Consider the following 22435-nt stretch of genomic DNA (forward strand, 5'->3'; position numbering starts at 1 on the left):
GGGTGGCTCAGGCTTTTGAGCGTCCAACTCTTTACTCTTGATTTCAGCTCAGGTCATGATCCCAGGGCCATGGGATCTAGCCCCGTGCTCAACATGGAGCCTACTTAAAATTCTCTCTCCCTCTGCCCCTCTCCCCAGCTGGTATGTGCCTTCTCTCTCTAAAAAAAAAAAAAAAAAAAAAAATTTAATGAAGTCTTCATGACCTCATTGGCTACTGTGGATTTCTCAACATTGTTCCTCGCATGTGACAGTGTGTTACATGTAACATCTTTCCTGATGTTTACAGAATTCGAAGGAAAAATGAATGGAGTATATATAAATATAGTAAATATAAAATTAAGATAATTAAAATTAAATTAACATCAAAATATAGTAAATATAAAATTAAAAAAGAATTACCCACACAAAGATGAAACAAATCTCAAATTTTGTATTTTGAAGAACATATGGAGAAAGTATAAAAAATTATCATTAACTTTCTACCTGATATGTCAAATGTAAAGACATCGTAAAATGCTTGCAGTGGTTTCCATATTTTATATAAAGTATAAATGGTATAGTTACACAGAAAGTAGGTATATCATATATGCTTGGGTTTTAGGACAGAGCCTCCTTTTATACACCTCTGCCTGGTAACTTTATCATCTCCTTCTAAAAGCTGGCTACCAGCAAATGCATGTCAATATCAGGGTCTTGTGACATTATAATTAGGGTAACCTCTGGTCAGTAGGTTGACGATCACCTTTACCTCTTGGATTCATATCGCCTGACCCTCTCCCAGTTCTGACTGATGAGCACTGGGCTGACCCAGCTGATGCTGCTGTTGTAAGTACCACACATGTGCCTACACTATATACTGACTGAGAAGGGCAGCTGAGTGGTTGTGTAAAATCCCTTTGCACATGGGGCGCCTGGGTGGCGCAGTCGGTTAAGCGTCGGACCTCAGCCAGGTCACGATCTCGCGGTCCGTGAGTTCGAGCCCCGCGTCGGGCTCTGGGCTGATGGCTCAGAGCCTGGAGCCTGTTTCCGATTCTGTGTCTCCCTCTCTCTCTGCCCCTCCCCCGTTCATGCTCTGTCTCTCTCTGTCCCAAAAATAAATAAACGTTGAAAAAAAAAATTTAAAAAAAAAAATCCCTTTGCACAAAAACATAGCTCCCATTTCCAACCAGCTGTACATTCAAACATGTGAAGAAGGCTTTATACTTTGGTGGTAGGTGTTTATGTGCATTAATTTATTTAATTCTATTATAAACTTTTGATGTAAGAATTATTGTCACTCTCCTACAGCTTAGAAAATTAATTTTGGAGAGCCACATATCCAGTAAGGGGCAGACACAGAATTAAAATTTCTGACTCCAGTACACGGGTGTCTCCAATAATTCTCTGAATATGTCCCCACCCCCATGTTTAGGCAGGATAGTTTGGTGGTTCAGAGTAAGGACTGTGGAGTTAAACTGTCTGATTTCAAAACCACTTCTCAGTTTATGACCTACTTGACATCTCTAAGCTTTGGTTCATTTGTAAAATAAATATAATGATAGTATATAACTCAGAGAGTTGGTGTAAGTATTAAATGCACTGATATGTGTAAAGTGTTTAGAATAATGCTTGCCATGTAGTAAATGCCATTAAGTTAGCTATTATTATTTTCTTTTTATCATGCAGTAAAGAAATTCTACTGAAAAGCAAATGAAATACAGAGAAGAAGAGCAGTAGTAATAACACTAATTCAGTAGCCCATCGTAGAGTCTCAAAAACTGGTAACTAATCATTCAGTGGGCCCACAGAGAAATGGAGACACTGAGCAAGTCTGTTTGACTGTTGGACAAGAGAGATGGAGAAGTGCTTCAGGAGAGCATCACTGGGGAACAAAGGGCTCTAAGAATCTAGGGAAGGTTGAATCCACAAGAACAAAGCACACAGATTCTGCTTTAAAATTGTGCTGAAAGTCAGCTCTGATTTTATTTTATATTATGTTGTTCTTGACAGCTTTATAACATCATTTGGGTCCACCATATTTTAGATACAACAGTTGTCTCATGTTGATTCACTATTCTCCCAGAATGTCTATTTAGTTAAAAAAAAAAAAAAAAAAAAAAGCTCTTTAACTCAGGCACACTAATGGAATTTTGAAACATCACTGTTCATTTGTATTTAACATTAAATAGGTGAGGGGAAACAATTATAAAACTCCTTGGAGTTATAAATGGGACCTCTATTAAATCTAGGCCTTAAATATTCACTAGTTCTTAATTTGGGTCAAGATCTGGTGTCTAATAAAGTCCACAGTATGTTCGACAGCATTCCAAATATCCTTTATTCTTCCTGATTCGACTTTCAACTTCTTTATTTAACGTTCTACTTCTTTGTCAGTTAGTGCCTCAGAGGACAGTATTCTGCCTAAGTAGCAGATTTCATGGCAGCTTTCAACTCTGTATTGTGCCTAGTACGAAGATCTTAAAACACTCTAATCATCTTGTCACATTTTTAAAATTAAAGTGTTGATGGCATGATCAAAGGCTGAGATTCCATTGAGAACTCTACCCAGGATTTAATCTGCCTCTGACTCTCTGCACATACTAGTGGCAAACATAACAAATTTTGTTAGTTTGCCATTAATCTTTATGCAAAGAATTATATTATGCACAGGAAAGGGTCACGAAAGTCACTAAATCATCGGAGTAAAGAGAAATCCATTTATCCCTTCACTCCTCCACTTGCTGCACAGAGGGATTCAGATTGCCCACTCCCAGCCCAAACGACCAACCACGATATTAGAACAGTAGGAAACGAAACGCCTACTTCACAACACAGGACGAGTGAGAGTACACCATATTGTTATAAATGCTTCAGTGAATTTTTAACGGTGTCTAATATTCACTCCTTTGGATCCTTCCAATAAAATAAATCCTATACTGAGGATAGTATACTATAATTGCATGTGTGTTTGTTAGTGTATCAAAGATACAATATTAATTTAATCCAATTTTTTGTTTATAGTAAGCCTCACTCAGTGGTTGCCACTGTGCTGGTACTTTGGTCAATACAAATAAATAAAAACTAAGATATTTCAGGTGTGTATAGTTATCACCGTTTACGAAGCATTTTCAGTGAAAAAGTTTCGTTTGTCCTACATAGTAATCCTGTGTGCTAGTTTGAACACTGTCGATATTATTTGCCTTGTTTTAGACATTAAAAATCAAAGCCAAAAACCAAGTAAAGAACAGTTAAAATAATATGCCTAGGCTCACAGTAAGTTGCAGAGCTGAGACCCAAACTTTGGTCTCTTGACTCAAAAAAATAACATGCTTTCTGCTCTTAACTGGCCTTAGGTTCATGGCTGTGGCAAAAATATTCACAGAAATGCTGCCTTAAAACCTCTTGAAACAAGACAGACAGTAAATACAACACAGTTGCCCAAATGAAGAGAAAAGACAACAGACATTCATCAGGTTAGTCAGTAAGAAAAATCTTGTGGCTTCTTTTGGTGGGAAAGGAAAACCTTCCTTAGACTTGGAATTTCATGGGTTCTAATTCTTCATGTGTTCCTAAAATGTGTAGAGGTAGACAAGGAAAAGCCTGGATTCCACGTGTGGCCAGCACAGATGAAATCACAGCATTATGCATCCCCTCGTGGGTAGGAGATACTGACCAGACTGGCATGCCATGGGGGAGGGAGGTGTGTATTAGAGAGTAACAGGTAGTAGTGGAAGATGAAGCAGAAGAGATTAAAAGGTTTTAGAGAGCTTTATGTCAGGCAAGACATTTGATCCAGATCCAGCAAAGCACACAAAGTTGGAGTAAAGGAAAAGATAATCCAGCAGCACGATGTCAGATGAATTAGAAGACTCATCAAAATAAGGTAGGCTAAATGGTAAAACTTTACATTAGAGATAACACTGAGTCATTGATAAAGAAACCAAAGACTATTCGGTACATAGTGATCAGTATGTGCTAAATGCAAAAAAAAAAAAAAAGGACAAAGGTTGAACCCAGTGATGACAGTTATCTGTAGGATGATGGTGCCGTTGACTAAATAGGAAAGCCAATTTGTAAAGCTATGTTTCAGTGTATTTGGGAGTAAAGGTGAATACATTGATAACGTTTGTAAAATGGCTTCCCTTTTACTGAAAACAAGCTATATCCTGTTTTCAAGATAGTTTCTTTAAATTGAAGATGGAGGAAGGATTGACCATGATTAGTTTGAATCTTTTATAAAACATCATACTATACTATATAATATAACATACTGCTATATCCTTAAGAGACAACTCTGAGGTACATTTTGAAAGTTTTAACATTTACAAATGACAATGGTTTTAAGAACATAGGGACAAGACCAGGGTGCCTGGGTGGCTCAGTTGGTTAGGCATCCAACTCTTGGTTTCGGCTCAGGTCATGATCTCTAGGTTCATGAGACAAAACCCTGCCCCCGGCTCCATGCTGGTGGCACTGAGACTGCTTGAGATTCTCTCTCTCCCTCTCTCTCTGCCCCTCCCCTGCTTGGGTATGCATGCCTGCGCATGCACTCTTTCTCTTTCTCTCTCTCACTCTCTCTCTCTCGAGTTAATAAACTTTAAACTTCTTTTTTATTAATTAATTTATTTTTTTAATATGAAATTTATTGTTAAATTGGTTTCCATACAACACCCAGTGCTCATCCCAACAGGTGCCCTCCTCAGTGCCCATCACCCACTTTCCCCTCCCTCCCACCCCCCATCAACCCTCAGTTTATTCTCAGTTTTTAAGAGTCTCTTATGGTTTGCCTCCCTCCCTCTGTAAAAGAAAGGTACATTCAGTGACATCGCATTGTTTTTAATCTATTATGTGTTGACACAGAATCTAAAAATTATCTCATATTCTGTGATAACATTAGGAGTACTTCCTGAGGTTAAAAAAAAGATTAAAACTTTTTTTCTTTTCCTTCCCCTCCCCCATGGTCTTCTGTTAAGTTTCTCAGGATCCACATAAGAGTGAAAACATATGGTATCTTTCTCTGTATGACTTATTTCACTTAGCATAACACTCTCCAGTTCCATCCACGTTGCTACAAGAGGCCATATTTTATTCCTTCTCATTGCCACGTAGTATTCCATTCTGTGTATAAACCACAATTTCTTTATGCATTCATCAGTTGATGGACATTTAGTCTCTTTCCATAGTGTTGGCTATTGTTGAAAGTACTGCTATAAACATTGGGGTACAAGTGCCCCTATGCATCAGTACTTCTGTATCCCTTGGGTAAATTCCTAGCAGTGCTATTGCTGGGTCATAGGGTAGATCTATTTTAATCTTTTCAGGAACCACCACACTGTCTTCCAGAGTGGCTGCACCAGTTTGCATTCCCACCAACAGTGCAAGAGGGTTCCCGTTTCTCCACATCCTTGCCAGCATCTATAGTCTCCTGATTTGTTCATTTTAGCCACTCTGACTGGCGTGAGATGATATCTCAGTGTGGTTTTGATTTGTATTTCCCTGATGAGGAGTAAACTTTAAATGTCTAAAAAAAAAAAAAAATGAGAAAAAAAAAAAAAAAAAACAGAAAGAAGACCAAGTACCCAGGTGCTTTGGATGGAACTATATTTCTAAGGATTTCTCCTTGCAGAAAAAACTCACAGATATTAGGGACCTAATATGCACAGGCATTATGTTTGTGGGGCATCTGCATTTTTCTTCCTTTCCATAGCTCTAGGGAGCTCTTATAATCACCATCAATAAGGATGTTAATGGTGTGGAAAAGGAACATCAAAGAGGCTAAGGTCACTGTGTGGATGGCAGAGTGTGGATTCAAACCTCAGTCTTCTGTGGGTTTTTTGTTTTGTTTTGTTTCGTTTTTTGTATTTGGAAGAGTATAGTTCTTCCATAAACACATTATGAAAACAGGGAAAGGACCCTGCCATAAAGTGTCCTTATAAAAGAGAAAAGGAGGAAAAGGTATAAGACAGAAAAAGACACCACTGTCTTTAAAGACCAAAAGCATATGTAGAAAATAGGATTAATTTTAAGGTAAAATGATATAAGCTGGATAAATATATGCTAAAAGGATGTAAAAGAAAGGTACATTCAGTGACATCGCATTGTTTTTAATCTATTATGTGTTGACACAGAATCTAAAAATTATCTCATATTCTGTGATAACATTAGGAGTACTTCCTGAGGTTAAAAAAAAGATTAAAATAAGTGATAAAACGTTTTAATCTGAAATTTTGATATTTTCCCTACTATTTACAAATTGGGTATGATTTTTTCCATCTATGAGTGTCAGACACTGTATTTTGCCTCTCTACCTCAGTAGTCTTGTTGTTCTCCAACATTTACCTCAATACAGGGCCATTATCCACTCACAGCTTAGTCATGAAGTTCAAGAACAGAAACTCAGGCAACTGTCCATATAAATGAACACATTTGACCCGTACAGCACTATAGAAAACAAAATGTTTCTTTCTAATGGATGAATCACAACATAATAGGAACCTTCCCACAAAAGAGCTTGACTCTTTTCTAACTTGCAGTTTCAAAATAATTTCATAAGCACAAAAGATTTTAGTTTGTATTGGATTTAGGAGAAGAAATACCTCATAGTGAAATCTTTTGCTAGAATTTGACTCTATTTCAGCGGCCCTCAACCTTGGCCATGCATCAGAGTCACCTGTGAAGCCTTATAAAAACACTTGCTGAATCAGAAACTCCAAAGGTATAACCTGGGCTTCTTTGCCTCAAAAAAAAAAAAAAAAAAAAAAAAAAAAAAGCTCCACCATTGATTCTAACGCACAGCAAGATTGAGAATTCTGATATAAGTGATACGTAAATAGTTCTTTGGTGAGCTTGCTCTGAAAGGAATTAGTTAGGATATTGCCATATAAACTTAAAAAAAGGAAATGCCCCCCCCCCCCCCATAAGGAGGATTTGACCACTAGGAAGAGTTACCTTGGTTTCAGGACTCCACGAAACAGCTGTTGCTCTACAATCTGCACACCTCCAGGCTATCTTACTTCCAGCAGCTGCAGTAAATTCCAAGCATATTTCCAATGAACACCAACCCAACCTTTGAATCTAAATCCCTCCAAGTCTCTCCTAAAGTTTAACTGTAAATGTTCACTTTGGTTCAACTTTCCATTTGCCTTCTATTAGTCAGCCGTCATGGTTTAAACATTTATAGATAGAAAAGCTCAGATACGATCCATATTTTATTGTAATCAGATGTTAACAGGGTCGCTGATGCTATCAAGTATTTGACAACTATGGACACGTGAATCTTGGCTTTTTTTTTTTAAAGTGTTAGTGGAACATATTCAGTATTTATTGGGACTGCACTGTTGCTGTTGTGGCATGCACCGGGCAGACAGTAACGCCCTTTGCTCATATTCTAATAGGAAAGCATTCATTTGACAACTGTTTATCGAATGGGAACAAAGGATGTAATCTCTGCCTTCTGGGTGACCAAAAGTCTACAAGAAGAAGCAGACGTAAACAAAAACTTTCCCTTCAATTTGTTAAGTATCCTGATAGAAGTAGTTACAAAGGGCCATGTGATCACAAAGGAAAAGCAATCTGTATGGGGAAAGCTGGTACAGGTCTGCAGGAGAAAGTCACATCTTAACTGGAAGAATGTATGGAATTTTCCAAGAAGGAGAAGAGGAGAAAGAGTATTCCAAACAGAAATAGCACGTGCAAGCCTCAGAAAAAACAAAATCATGGCACGTTCAGGGAAGAAAGAGAACTGCAGGGAATATTTAGCACAAGCCTCACTGACTGGTTCTCTGTCACCATCCTTATCTTCATTTTCGATAACTTCACCAGACTGGTAAGTAGCTATCTGTCCAACCACCTAGCCTCTAGGTGGTTCACTTCCAATCACCATACAAAAAGGCAGAGTGAGAAAGCATTTGCTCTCTCTGCCCGCCTGTCTTCAAGCTGGAACATTGGTCTTCTGTCTCTGGACTGATCGAACTTCTGCCATCAGCTTTCATGGTTCTCAGGCCTTGAGATATGGACCTGGCACTATCCCATCTCTTCTCCTGGATCTCCAGCCTGCTGACTGCTGGTCTTGGGACTTAGGCTCCATAACTGTGTAAGCCAGTTTCATATAATAAATGTATATGCACATGTATACACATGTGTGCATATCCTATTGATTCTATTTCTCTACAAGACCCAGAGTAATACAGTAAGCAATCAACGAATAAAATGGGTGAATTAAAAATACTTTGTCTAGCTAAAATACGTCAGGGGAATTAGAATATGAAACTAAAGAGAGATCGGTACTCATAACAAGAGTTAAATATACTACACCTTAATTATATGCAACATGGTCTGTCAGACACTGTAAATGGACCATCTCATTTAATCCTCATAACCCTGTGAGGTGAGTACTTTTATTATCTTCATTCTACAGAGAAAGTCACTGAAGCTCAAAGACATTAGATGACTTTCTAAAGTCACATTATAAATGCTTTGTCTCAATTTATTTCCCAAACAGAAGTATCTTTTTTCATTATTTCTGTTCTTTCAAATCAATCAATTAATCAATTAAGCAGCAAGAGTATACTGAGCTGGCTACTATGTGCCATAGGTGATTTCCTCTGAGAAAATGAGGCCCCTCATGGTGAGCCCAGGCATCTTCCTGGCTTCAAGGAACATTAGGTCAAAAACATTCCAAACACATGATGCCTTTGGACAATCCTTCCATTCCTCAGTTCTGTAACTAGTTATTTGCAATAGAAAAAAGTAATTATAAAAGCAACATAACTACTAATTACAAGCAACTGTAAATAAGAAAAACTGAGTTCAATGAAGCATTTAATACCATGTGTTCCAGTTCAGAAATGTGGAGTTCAGGTCCTTAGTAATGTGGGAATTATGTTTTACTCCAAAAACTAAAAATCTGTGCTTGGTAGACTTAATTAAAAAAATATATTTCCCTCCCTCCCACAGGCATCTAGATTAGCAGCTGATAAACTCTTCCTATAAAAAGACAGGTAGCAAATAGGTCAGGTTTTGTGGGTTATATGGTCTCTGTCACAACCATCCAGGCCTGTTGCTGTGGCATGAAAACAGTCAGAGATGATAAATAAATGAATGAATGTACTGTGACCCAATAAAACTGTGTTTTCAAAAACAGATGGTAGGCTACATTTGGCCTGAGGGCTGCAGTTGCCCAATCCCTGATCCAGAATCTTAGATATCATATTCCCAGATTAGAAAACATAGATGGTAGAAAGACCATCTACCCACTCTGATGCAAATTTTTGATGAAGTCTAACCTGGTGAATGCTAGTGCTTATAAAGATGAACAGGTTGAGAATGGTAGACAGTAGCGGTAGTTACAAGATTGTGTCTTTACCGAAATCAATCAGAAATAAACAACTGCAGAAGAACTAATGGCATTATAGAATCAGAACAGTTACCACTTTAAGACAGGAATCCGCCATTTTGCTTATCATCATCCTTCTCCAGCAGGCTCTTAACCATTATAGTTTCCCTCACATAAATTCCATTTTAGGGGCACCTGGGTGGCTCAGTTGGTTAAGTGTCCCACCATGGGTTTCAGTTCAGGCCATGATCTCATGGTTCATGAGTTTGAGCCCCACGTCAGGCTCTGCACTGACAGTCCAGAGCCTACTTGGGATTCTCTCTCTCCCTCTTTCTCTCTGCTCTTCCCCGGCTTGAACTCTCTCCCCCTCTCTCTCTCCCTGTCTCAAAAAACGAAAAAATAAAAAATAAATTTTTAATTCCATTTTGCTACAGATATCTTACAAAGCAGATATGTCACTTCCACGACAATTATGGTGACTTGTACGATGAGGTATAGATACCATTATATAAAACTATTTGCTAATTACTTTTTAGGTTATTTCTAATCATTCACCCAATTCCTAACAAAAATAATTCATTCAATGAAAAAATTTCACAGCCAAAAATTTCAAGTTTATTGATCGAAATTGAGTTCCAAATCATAATAAATTGCTTTGGGGGATCTACAGTACAAATCTATGAGACTGTCTTCCCAGTACCAGTTTCTGAGAATCAACCTCCACCCACCTGCATCATTCCCATGGTGCTGCATAACCCCACCCCAAGCCACCATTGAATGGTTGTGTATTAGCTTGCCAGGGCTGCTGTGACAAAGTTTCACAAAATAGATGGCTTAAACAACAGAAACATATTGTCTCAATAGTTCTGGAGGCTACAAGTTTAAGATAAAGGTGTCGGCAGGGTTGATGCTTCCTGAGGCTGTGAGGGAGAATCTGTTTCATGCCTCTCCCTTTTGGTGGTTTGCTGGCAATCTCTGTCATTCCTTGGTTTATAAATATATCACTCCATCTCTGCTTTCATGTTCATATGGTGCTCTCCCTATATGCTCATTTTTCTCTGTGTCCAAATTTCCCCTTTTTATAAGGACACTAGTCCTGTTGGATTAGAATCCATGCTGATGACCTCATCTTAACTAGATTATCTGCAAAGACCTTATTTCCAAATAAAGTCACATTCACAGGTGCTGGGGATAAGGACTTCAATATCTTTTATGGGGACACAATTCAACCCATAACAGGTCCTAAGGTTTCCCAAGCTGGGCCAACAAGAATCCTTTCTGGGGATCCTTAGAAATAAAATTTAAACAGTCCAGAGGGCTGAAGGGGTCATTTGTAAAACTCAAGAGCTATTAGCAAGCATGTTTTCTACCACACAGAAAAATCTCAGCAGGAGGAAGAGATAAACTAACATGCACAAGAAATGAAAAACATGGAATTGTGATGGCATTTGAATCTCTAGTGCCAGCTGCATCTATGGCTCAACCTCAAACCCATCTACAGATATGTCTATATCTACACATCTATATCTATGTCTATATCTATATCTATATCTGGTTCTGGGTGTGAAAATTCTTGTTCTCAAATTGGAACTATCATATTTCATGTGACAATATATTTTAATAGAGTTCCAGGCTTGAGTAGAAGGTAGCTTCATCCTAGGATTTAGGTGTATCTGGACATACCTACAGAACTTGTGGGACAGGAATTCTAGAGGATTATTTATTTGAGAAGTGAGAAGCCTTTGGGAAAAGAATTCATCTCAAGGGCAGAGAAAATCCAAGACTAATCAGATAAAAGTGCTCACTAACACTTTTCATCCAGGTCAGCCCCATAGAGTCCTGAATATGGTGAAGGATACAAACTAAAAAAAGGCATTTCATTAACTAAACTCTCCATGGGTCATTGAGAGTACTGATCAACCTCATTATCACTGTTGGTGGCTTTGGGCACCAGCAGGACAATGCAGCCATCAGCTACCCACGTTGAACAACAACAACATTGAGCAGCCAAACTATGATGACAAGATTTGAACACCAGTGTCTTTATGAATAGGTATGACATTTTTTCCACCTGTAGTGTCACCATCACAGTGAGCCCAGGAGAGAGGAAAGGGAATACTCCCCATGGTAGTCAGGAGAACTAGTTCTAAACATTTCCAAGGGATGCCCAGGACTGTTGGGAGAAATGTATGAGGACTGGAATTCTACCAAGAAGAAAGGAAAAAAAACAAAAACAAAAACGGAGAAGTACTGTTTTATGGCTATTACTGTCATCTTACTTTTGTCCCTGGGTTCGTTTAATGCAGGCAACAAGAGTTGATGGGGGGAAATATACATATTTTTCTAAGAAATAGTGAGATAATTTTTTTAACATTTTCAACTAATCTAGAGCACTTATGCCCTTACTAGTTTCTTATATATTCTCATTGTATTGTAAAATAATTTTAGCATCTAATTATACAAAAAAACAAAGTCACAATGGTATTTATTAAGGTTTCATTTGAATGTACCATAGGTTTCAAAGGTAAGATCTAGATCAGAAAATCTGCAATGGCACATTTTGACCTTCTGTTTGTTTTTGTTACAAAAGACTACAAAAGAATTCTTTTAAAAATTATAACCAAAATATAAGTCATAAGCCCAATATTTAGGTTATAATAAAATATTGTCTTTCAATGTAAAACCATACAGTAAAATGTCATATAACTAAAATTCATCATTTTAATTCTCCTCAAAATTGCACTTACATTAGTAAGCAACACATTTATTTTCTTACTTTAAACATTCTTTTTTTTTTTGAGAGAGAGAGAGAGTGCAAGCAGGGGAATGGAGAGAGGGAGAGGGAAGGAGGGAGGGAGGGAGGGAGGAAGAGAGAGAGAGAGAGAGAGAGAGAGAGAGAGAGAGAAAGAAAATCCTAAGCAGGCCGCATGCCCAGCGCAGACCCCATCGTTGGGCTAGATCTCACAGCCGTGAGATCATGACTTGAGCTGAAGTCAAGAGTCAGACACTTAACTGACTGAGCCACCCAACACTCTCATTTTTTATACATTTATAAAATCTATAGTATTTTAATAACACTTCAGGTTGAATATGAGATCTTGTTAACACATCATACTGGAATTTTATTATTATAAGAATTGAAGGAACCTTCAAAAGTTATCTGGTTTAGGACTTAACCTCCAATATAGAGTCATTAAATTTCAACTCCCCAGTGTATCTGCAGAATACGAGAGCCGCCATTTTTTTTGAAACACATGTTTTGTGTTGTTTTGATTTATTCAGTAATTTCCAGGGTCAACAAAATTTGGAAAAGTCTTGGTTAATCTTCAACAGTCTTCAAAGCTGATCTTCAGGTAATCTATTCTTCTGAAATATAAATTATTCTATTTGCCCAAATTTCTAGCCATGGAAGGTTCATGTAGGGAATGGACTAACGTTTGGCAGGGAATAGCATTCCTTGTCTGGAAAAACCACATGGCAGGTGCAGGGCCAAGGATGTCCTTGTAAGGCAGAGCAGACATCCCCCTCAGCTCGTTCCTTCCAGACTACTGAAGGAGATGGGCAAGTAGGTACTGCCAGTACAGAAGGCCTTCTCCCATTCCTGTGCACAAGCCTCACCTTTAACTTTGTTTCACAGAGTTGAATATAAAATCGTATCAATCAATAAAATTGTGGTTATCAACTTAAAACTACACCATACACTATAGCAATAGTATTATTTTGTATTGTAGATTATTCAGAAGAGAATTTCTGGAAACTGTGGATTTAAAAATAATAATAATAAAGTACACTGAGGCAAAAAAAAATCGAAATCTTTATTTAAATTACAAAGTGGATCATGACCATACTGTTCAAACAAACAAAGGGCTGTTTGTGGGACAGTTAAGTGCATTAGAGAAAAATCTATTTGTGTTTCTTGCCATAGGAACTTGATGTTTTGAAAGTTGAATAGACATTTTCTCAAATGTTTCACTTATTTCCATACCTCATAAGCATGACTCCTGTACAGAACAACACTTGTCAATTGATTATCAACAACTGATAACATGAAACCACTGTGTAAAAATGTGGTTAGAAGCTATCAAGAAAACATGAAAAATAATCTTCCTATTTTTCAGTTTTATATAAGAAGAAAGCATGTGATTAACAAAATAATGTATTTTAAAATAACCAGAGTATTGGGGCACCTGGGTGGCTCAGTCGGTTAAATGGCCGACTTTGGCTTAGGTCATGATCTCGCAGTCCGTGGGTTCAAGCCCCACATCGGGCTCTGTGCTGACAGCTCAGAGCCTGGAGGCTGCTTCGGATTCTGTGTCTCCCTCTCTTTCTGCCTCTCTCCCACTCATGCTCTGTCTCTCTCACTGTCAAAAATAAATAAACATAAAAAAATAAAATTAAAAAAAATAACCAGAATATTGTTGAGACAACTGAGTCCATCAGTGGTTGTTTAAGAATATAGTATAAGATTTTTTTAAATGAGGATCTTCTAAAATCAGGTATTTTATTATATGAAGAGTTGAACCTACAGAATCTTATGTCATAATTTAAAATTGCCTTCTAATTTCTAAAGCCCTCTCTCTACCTAGAAGAGTAGGAGCGATAGATCAACTAGAAGGATCAATTGGAAGAGGCCCAGTGAGAAAATAGAAAATTCAGAGAGAAATTTTAAGCAGATTTTTAAAAATAAGGAAGGCTTCTAGAGAGAAGAGAATAGAAAACAAAGAGGAAGAAAAAGAAAGAGGATAGAGTACAATAGTAAAGATTAAAAATAGAATTTTATCCAAATACATGTTGTCTTAATTCTTTTTCCTTCTGAAGTAGGAGGAGGAGGAGGAGGAGGAGAAGAAAGAAAAAGAGACTATTTTGAATAAAAAGTTGGCCACATTATGTAAAACACAAACTATAACCACTCAAGAATTACAGAACTGAAACTTTTCTGTCACCAAAGTAACCCTTCTGCTTCACAGTAATATGCCCTGTGAGGCATTTCTGGAACACAGTGAACACCCTATCTGCTATCTGATCTGCTATGTGATCCCATGGCTCACTTCCTGCTCCTTCCATCGTTTCATGGCCCATGTCTAAAGGGGAATATACTAGACACCCCTGGGTCTAGTACTGGAAGTAAAGCTTCCGGAGTAGACTATTCCTGGTCTACAGGTACCGTAGGGAGAAAAGGGGAGTTCTGTACCCATCAGAGTGTGGTGACTAATGTAGGCAAGTATCAGTGATGGAGGCTAAAGCCTTGGTCTCAAAGAAATATCCTCAGATAACCTACTAATTAAAAAAGAGGAAGTTTATCCTTACAATGGAGAAACCTGGTAGTCACCATCTTAATCGAGTAATCAAACTAAGCCTCACTACCAGTGAAGCACCCTGACATTCACCTCTGTACTGTTCCTGCCAAAAATATTTTAGCCTAAATCTAGTTGTGAGGAAACAATTAAACAAATAGGGAATTTGGGACACTGTTCATGACAAGTGACCTGACTTTCAAAAAAGATAGCAACACGAAAAACAAAAACTGGGGAGACTGTTCTGTGACAAGAGATGAAGGACACAATATTCAAGTGTTATGCATGATCCCTAAATTGGTTCCTAGATAGAAAAAAAATAGAGCTATAAAAATATTGGGGGGCAGATATGGAAATATAAATATAGATGTTATATGATATTATTTCTTAGGTGTGAAAGATTTGTTATGTGAGAGAATGTTCTCATTGTTAAGAAATGGAGGTTAAATACATTCGGAGGTGACAGGATGTCTGCAATTTATTTTTCGAAACAGGTCACCAAAAACTCTGTGTGTGTGTGTGTGTGTGTGTGTGTGTGTGTGTGTGTGTGTTTAAGGCATAAATCACATGGGGCAAAATGACAATTGGATAAAGGAGGTAAAGGGTATACAAGTGTCCATTGCACTATCCTAAAATTTTTGTAGGTTTAAAAATGTTCTAAGTAAAAAGTTGGACAGCAGGGAAATTGTTGGCCTTGAAATCAGAGAACCTAGAATCTCAAACTGTGTTTTCACCTTTGGCAAGCCATTCTGAGCATGAGAAGGATAAACTCACTGATCTACCGTATAAGATAGTTGTGAGGATGAACAATGTTCACAAAGGATTATTTGTAAACTACAAAGCACTTCAGGGTTCTTACCTTTGCATCCAAGGATAGAAGACAGGGTTCCATGAATTTGGAATGCAGAAAAATAACTACACCTTTACTTTCTGTAGACTCTAACTGAACTGTAACATTTCCTCCGATTTATACACATAAGCATGAGTTAACATGTCACGTGTCTACTGCATGGTAAGAACTCGACACACATTAGCTCTGTTATCATTAGGTTAATTCTTTTAAGTTGCACCAATGAAGGTCATGAGAAGTATGAGTCAGTCATGGAGCTCTTACAATCATTTATCCGCTATTTCCTTCCACATCCAAAAAAGACACACCTACTCTGAGCCAATACTATGGGACAGATGCTGTATCACTGACTCATGCTTTCCATGGCTCTCATTTGTGCAACTTAAAAAAAACAAATTGTAGTGATAACAGAGTTAACTCAGTGTATCCAAAACGGAACTCCTGGTCTCTCCACCGGGACTAAAAAAAGATCTGTTCACTCAAAGCCTCTCCCATAATGGTGTTCCGTCTGTCCAGGTGCTCGGGTCAAACACGCTGGGGTCATCCTTGACTCCTCTTTTTTCCACTCCACCTCTGCTTCTGCAGGAAATTCTGTTGACTCTCACTTTATGTTATTTATTTATTTATTTATTTATTTATTTATTTATTTATATCTGTATTTTTATTTTATTTTTATTTTTAGAGACAGAGAGAGTATGTGATGGGGGGACAGGGGCAGAGGGAGTGAATGAGAGAATCTTAAGCAGGCTCCTCACTCAGCACAGAGCCCGACATGGGACTCGATGCCATGACCCTGGGTTCATGACCCGTGGCTCTCACTTTAAAACACATCTAAAAGGGGCACCTGGGTGGCTCAGTTGGTTAAGCACGGGACTCTTGGTTTCCGCTCAGGTCATGATCTCTTGGTTCATGGGATGGAGCCCTGTGTCAGACTCTGAGCTGACAACACGGAGCCTGCTTACGATTCTGTCTCTCTCCTCTCTCTCTGCCCCTTCCCCACTCATGTGCCCTCATTAATTAATTAACTTTTAAAAATTAAAAAAAAAAATAGATCTAAAAATCTAGCCACATCCCACCACTTCCACCACTACTGCTCTGGCCAAGCCATTGTCACCTCCCCCCAAGACACTAATGCAATGGCCTCCTAACAGGTCCCCTCGCCCCCTTGCATCTATTCTCCCTCTGTAGCATTATCCTTTTAAATATGTTACATCATGTCATTCCTCTCCTTAAAATCTTGTCTCGGTTTCAATTTTCCTCGGAGTAAAAACCAAAGTCTTTCAAATGGTCTCCCTCACTTCTGTGACCTTGACTCCTAACACTCTCCCACCACCCCTACTCAGTCACTCACACTGTCCTAGATACACTGGCTTCCTCCTGGTGCCTTCAACCAGGCATGCTCCCACCTTGGGACTTCTGTACTGGCTGTTCCCACTGCCTTGGAATGCTTTATTCCCAGATATTCATGTGGCTAGTTCCATCACCTCCGTGTCTCTGTTCAAGTCACCTCCTTAGTAAAGTCTACTCTGATGAGCCTACTTAAAATAGCAACCTACCTCATGTTGCCTCATGGCCCTCTTCTGTTGTTTGTGCCTATGGTACTTATCACCTTCTAGCATATGGATAATTTGATTCTATGTGATCCATCTCTCCCTGCTGGATTATAAGCTCCATAGAGACAAAGATTTTTTTTTTGTTTGTTTACTCATACATTTTTTAAGTTATGTATGCATTTATTTATTTTTTTTTTTTTTTAAATTTTTTTTTTCAACGTTTATTTATTTTTGGGACAGAGAGAGACAAAGCATGAACAGGGGAGGGGCAGAGAGAGAGGAAGACACAGAATCGAAACAGGCTCCAGGCTCTGAGCCATCAGCCCAGAGCCTGACGCGGGGCTCGAACTCACGGACCGCGAGATCGTGACCTGGCTGAAGTCGGACGCTTAACCGACTGCGCCACCCAGGCGCCCCTGCATTTATTTATTTTTATTGGGTCTTTTCAAATTTTACTGTGGTAAATCCACATAACACACAATTTATTGTTGTAACCATTTTTAAATGTACAGTTCAGTCCTATTAAACACCTTCATGTTGTTACACAGTCATTGCTAACCTCAAAGAAAAGAAGGTCAAAAGGTTTAGAATCCATCCTTGGATACCTGTTAATACTAGTGAGGAAGAAAACTGTTTAGAAAGACATAGGATTATGTCACTCAAATTTACTTCCTCCCTGCCTCTAGGAAATTGTCCAGATTCTTTGGCAGAAATTCTCATAAGCTAAGCGTCAGGCTATACTGAGGTTCAGCACAGAGCTATGACCAGTAGTGAGGAGGGACCCCTCCACATCTCTGTGAGAACAGAGGCCTCGCAGCGGGGTGAGGACAGAGGTAGAAGGACCAGGGCCAGCTGGGAATGAGATCTGCCATGGGAGCAAATCCCAAACAGCCACTGTCGAGAAGGCATGAGCCAAGATAGGTGGGAAGATTGAGAGGTCTGAGAGCTTACATAAGTGGACTTTTAAGTTAAACCCTGGAAACCCCTTATGTATACCTCCTACTCTCCAGCGGCCATTATTCCAAGGAAAGGGGAGGCACAGTTAGATCAATTCGATGAATTGTCTCTATTTTGAATTAAAGTTGCAGTCGCAAAATGTGTCCTGGAAGGTCTACGTGTCCTAACTCACAGATATTCTGTATTCCAAAATTTCACACTGGTTGAATCTTTCATCAAACTGTGGGTTAAGTCTCTCCATATGATTAGATCTGAAAAGTTAAAACTGACTTCCGATGGCTTTTGAACAAAGTGATACAGTCTCCTTCATGTCCCAGACCCTTGTTCCTTGTCCAGTGCCTCTATTTTTAAAAGCTTCTCTTGTGACTCCTAGATGAAAAGCTGTAGGATTTTAGAGGGTAAAGGAGTAGATTACGTGGTGATAGAAAAATGTTTCTGCTCTCATAGGCTCTTTCAACTGGCCACAGCCCAATCTCAAGCAGTGCACAAAGGTTCAGAACCTGAACACCATGGAGCCCAGGAAATTCATCCAGCATCTCCTTCTTTCAACTGCTTCAAACCTTCTGAAAGATCGATGCCTCTTCTTAGAATTTGGTGTATCTTCTAACTGCTTACCGATTATCTCTGGAAGACACTTATCTCTAGAGTTTCTCCTTTATCTTTGAGGACAGCAGCCTATACCCCGCAATTATGTAGCTAAGTAGGTTTTAGGCTTTGCAAAAAATCAGGAAACTTCTCTAAGATTTAACATTTAATTTGTAAAATGAGGAGATTCAAATAGATCAGTGTTTACCGTATTGTATCCTAAGGACACAGCGGTTTTGTGAGATGATTAACACAGATATGTCACAGAACAAGGTTACCACAGTAAACGAAACTCAGTGTATATTTTACACTTACAGCACATCAGTTTGGACCAGGCTCGGCGGTAGCCTAGTGTTCAGTAAATAGCTCCTTCCCATATTGCGTCGTGCAACCCTAAAGCAATCACAGTCTATCCCCCGGCGCACATTGCCACCCCAATCAAACCAGTTTCTGTTAATAAGGGAGAAAGGAGGTTGGAGTGGGTGTAAATAGAGGCAACCAGCAATGACTGATATTGCTGACATTATTATTGATTATCTTGAATTGTCAACTAAAAGTGAAATTAGGTGGTGTCTGTTTAAGAATGCAGGGAAGCCCACAAACTATTTTAAAAGTACGCTGTACAAACTAAAGAGTGTTTTGTGTTCTTCAGAACACCCAGCATAACAGATGGACTCATATCCCCAGACTGTACTCATTTAATAAATGTTCACTGACAGCCTTACAGTATGTTTTCAATTCCTTCAATGGCCTTTCTCTGTGACCTCTGGGTCTTTGCACATGCTATCTCCTCTGAATGGAATAGTGTCCCCTCTAGTCCCACCTTCCCATCCCTAAGTGTCACCAACTCTAATTCATCTTTCAAGTTTAATATTAAATGTTATTGCCTCAGGAAAACCTTTTTCTAACCCTGTATAATTATATTATATATTTTCATGGCTGCCTGTCATCCACCTATCATTATCCTCATTGTACATTACTATAATTATTTCTTTTATTATCCATCTCCCTCACTATATTGTATGCCCCACAAGGTCTAAGATCATGTCTGTTTTACTCTTCCCGTAAGCGGCCTGAGGTGATCTCTGAAAATGGTTCACTATTCCCTTGACCCAGAAAACCCTACAAAGTCATGCAAATCAAGAGGTCAAATCTTCACGTTCACTTTAAGAACACACGTGAAACTGCCCAGGCCATCAAGGGTATGCATATGGGAAAAGCCACCAAGTATCTGAAAGATGTCACTTTGCAGAAGCCACACGTGCCCTTCTGTCACTACCATGGTGGAAGTTGGCAGGTGTTCCCCGGCCCAACAGTGGGCCTAGACACAGGGTCGGTGGCCCATAGAGAGTACTGAATTTTTGCTGCACATGCTTAAACATGCAGAGAGTAGAGCTGAACTTAAGGGTTTAAGCATGATTTTCTGGTCATAGAGCACATCCAGGTGAACAAAGCCCCCAGTATGCATCATAGAACTTACAGGCCTTGGGGTGCCTGGGTGACTCAGTTTGTTAAGCATCCAACTTTGGCTCAGGTCATGATCTCACAGTTGATGGGTTCGAGCCCCATGTCACACTCTGTGCTGGAGCCTGCTTCACATTCTGTGTCTCCCTCTCTCTCTGCCCCTCCCCTGCTTTCTCTCTCTCTCTCTCTCTTTCTCCCTCTCTCAAAAATAAACATTAAAAAATGTTTTAAGTAAAAAAAAAAGAACTTACAGGGCTCATGGTTAACCCCTACGTGAGCCTTCCCTGCCACATTAAGATGATCCTTATTGAAAAAGAGAAGATTGTTCCTAAACCAGAAGAGGAGATTGCACAAAAGAAAAAGATATCCCAGAAGAAACTGAAGAAACAAAAACTTAGGGCCCAGGAGGAAATTCTGCATAAAATAAATGCAAATAAAAGTAAAAAAAAAAATCATGTCTGTTTTTGTACAGTAGGGTGTAGCAAACTGCATGTCCAATGTTAAATATATGCATTCAAATGGATAAATGAAAATACTGTGTAAGCTGTGAAAAAAGAAAGTTGAAGACAGGCCTAACATAACTAATAGTACGATGTGGCTAAGGATACTACAGAAACATGAACAAGATGCCAAAGAATACAAAAAAAAAGTGAGTTTAGCCTGAGTTTAAAAAATGTGTTCACCAGGTAGTCAAGATGGGCAAGAGCATTTCAAACAGAAGGGGCAATAATCTCTGGCAAAACAAAACAAAACAAAGCCCTAATAAAATCCTGAATCAAGGCAATTGTGGTAAAGAGAGTGATTGGAAATTCAATATGTACTTTTAAAGTAGAATCAACAAGATTTGTTGAGAGATTGGTTGTGCATGTTGAGGACACAGAAGGTGTTCAAGATGACTTCTACATTTGTACCTTAGGTGACTAGGTTGGTAATAATACCATTTGTTAAGTAGAGGTTAAACTAGAAGTAAATGTTTCCGCAGACTACAAAGTTAGCTAAGCTTAGTAGACACAGTTTTAGGATTGGGAAAACTTTGGGGAATAGGTGATAAGAAACCAGAAGTCTTAAGGAGAAGATATATTTGGCAGAATCTATTAAACATAGAAGATAGTTGAAAACATGGGCACAGATGACATCAGGCTCCACTTAATGAACATCTGCAAAAATGTGGCATGACTATAACGTAATACAATTGCTTCTTCGGAAAAAAAAAAAAAACAGTATTGCTTAAACATCCAAATGAATGATGCTTCTTTCAAATGAGTCACCTCGGGAGGCCCTGCACTCGTGCTGGCTTTGCTTCTACTATTGCTAAAAATATTTTCAACTTTCCTTTTTTGGGCCATCCTTTAAAAAGTGAACAAGATATTCTTTTGAATATCCTCAGTATTGGCAAGTCTTCATTGTTTCAGGATAAATTGGATGGGGAGGGAGCAACAAAAATTCAGGGCCAAGTCTGATGAATAAGGGGAATGAATGATCATATTATATAAAATCATTTTGGCTCAAAAGAGAGGAGCAGCAAGGTGCAAGGAAGATTCTTCTTTGACTAATAACTGCACCTTAAAACAATTTTAATTCAACAAATATTTCCTGCAGTGTCTGTGGGCCCTGTGCTCCTACTTGCACAATAGCAAAAGGGAAGCTCCTGCTGTGTTTTGAGCAAAAACACATTTGAATAAGCGTCATTTGAATAAGTATCCAGTTTCCACAGTTGACTCCTTTGAAAAACATACTACTTAAAGAAGTATTCTATCTTCCTGACTTCTATATGGAAGCCTCTTGCTTGTGCCTCCAAAGCTTCAGATGCATGTCTCTTTGACAGCGTATTCGTATGATGCTGTTATTAGCTCTACGTATCTGCGTGCCTCATGAGACATTACAGTTAGCTCATTCAACACTAAGCACAGTGCCTGACACAATGCCTGGCTCACAATTGCCTGTTCGTTGAATGGGTGGATGGATTAATGAGTGACTGCATAATTTTAAAACTTCAAATTTCTGCTCAAATGAACTGTCCTCAGAGAGTCTCTTCCTAATTAACCTACCTAAATATCTAAACACACCTATCCCTGTCAGTCTCTGTCTTGTTATTCTATGTTTTCTCCAGAGTATTTATATATATCTGAAATTGTATACGCACTTATCTGTTCATGTTTTGTGCATTGCCCTCAGTAGAATGTGACCTTTGTGAGAATAGTAGCCTCGCCTAGGTTGTTCACAGACACGCCCCACCATGCCCAGAACAGTTGCTGGTATGATAGTTTCTTTTTAAATAAATAAATGCATGCTTCAGGTATACATTACTATGTAATAAATTACCCCAAAACTTAGTGGCTTAAAACAACAATCATTTTATTATGATTCTGTGGGTCAGGAATTAGGGCAGGGCTCAGCTAGGAGATTCTTCTGGCAACTG

At 38.7% G+C, this 22435-nt stretch overlaps 1 long non-coding RNA gene across 1 annotated transcript in view; it reads right to left on the reverse strand.

Moving 5' to 3' along the window:
• LOC147578999 (uncharacterized) overlaps positions 1-7133 on the reverse strand; it is a 40874-nt gene extending 33741 nt beyond the window's left edge. The window contains exon 1 of the long non-coding RNA XR_015253112.1: positions 6928-7133. This is a non-coding gene — a long non-coding RNA (uncharacterized LOC147578999). The remainder of the gene's footprint in view (positions 1-6927) is intronic.
• Positions 7134-22435: the final 15302 nt, after the last annotated feature.

This window comes from Puma concolor, chromosome B4 (genome assembly GCF_028749965.1).
Source record: "Puma concolor isolate L17-30 chromosome B4, mPumCon1.1.hap2, whole genome shotgun sequence".
In the NCBI taxonomy this organism is placed as follows: domain Eukaryota; kingdom Metazoa; phylum Chordata; class Mammalia; order Carnivora; family Felidae; genus Puma; species Puma concolor.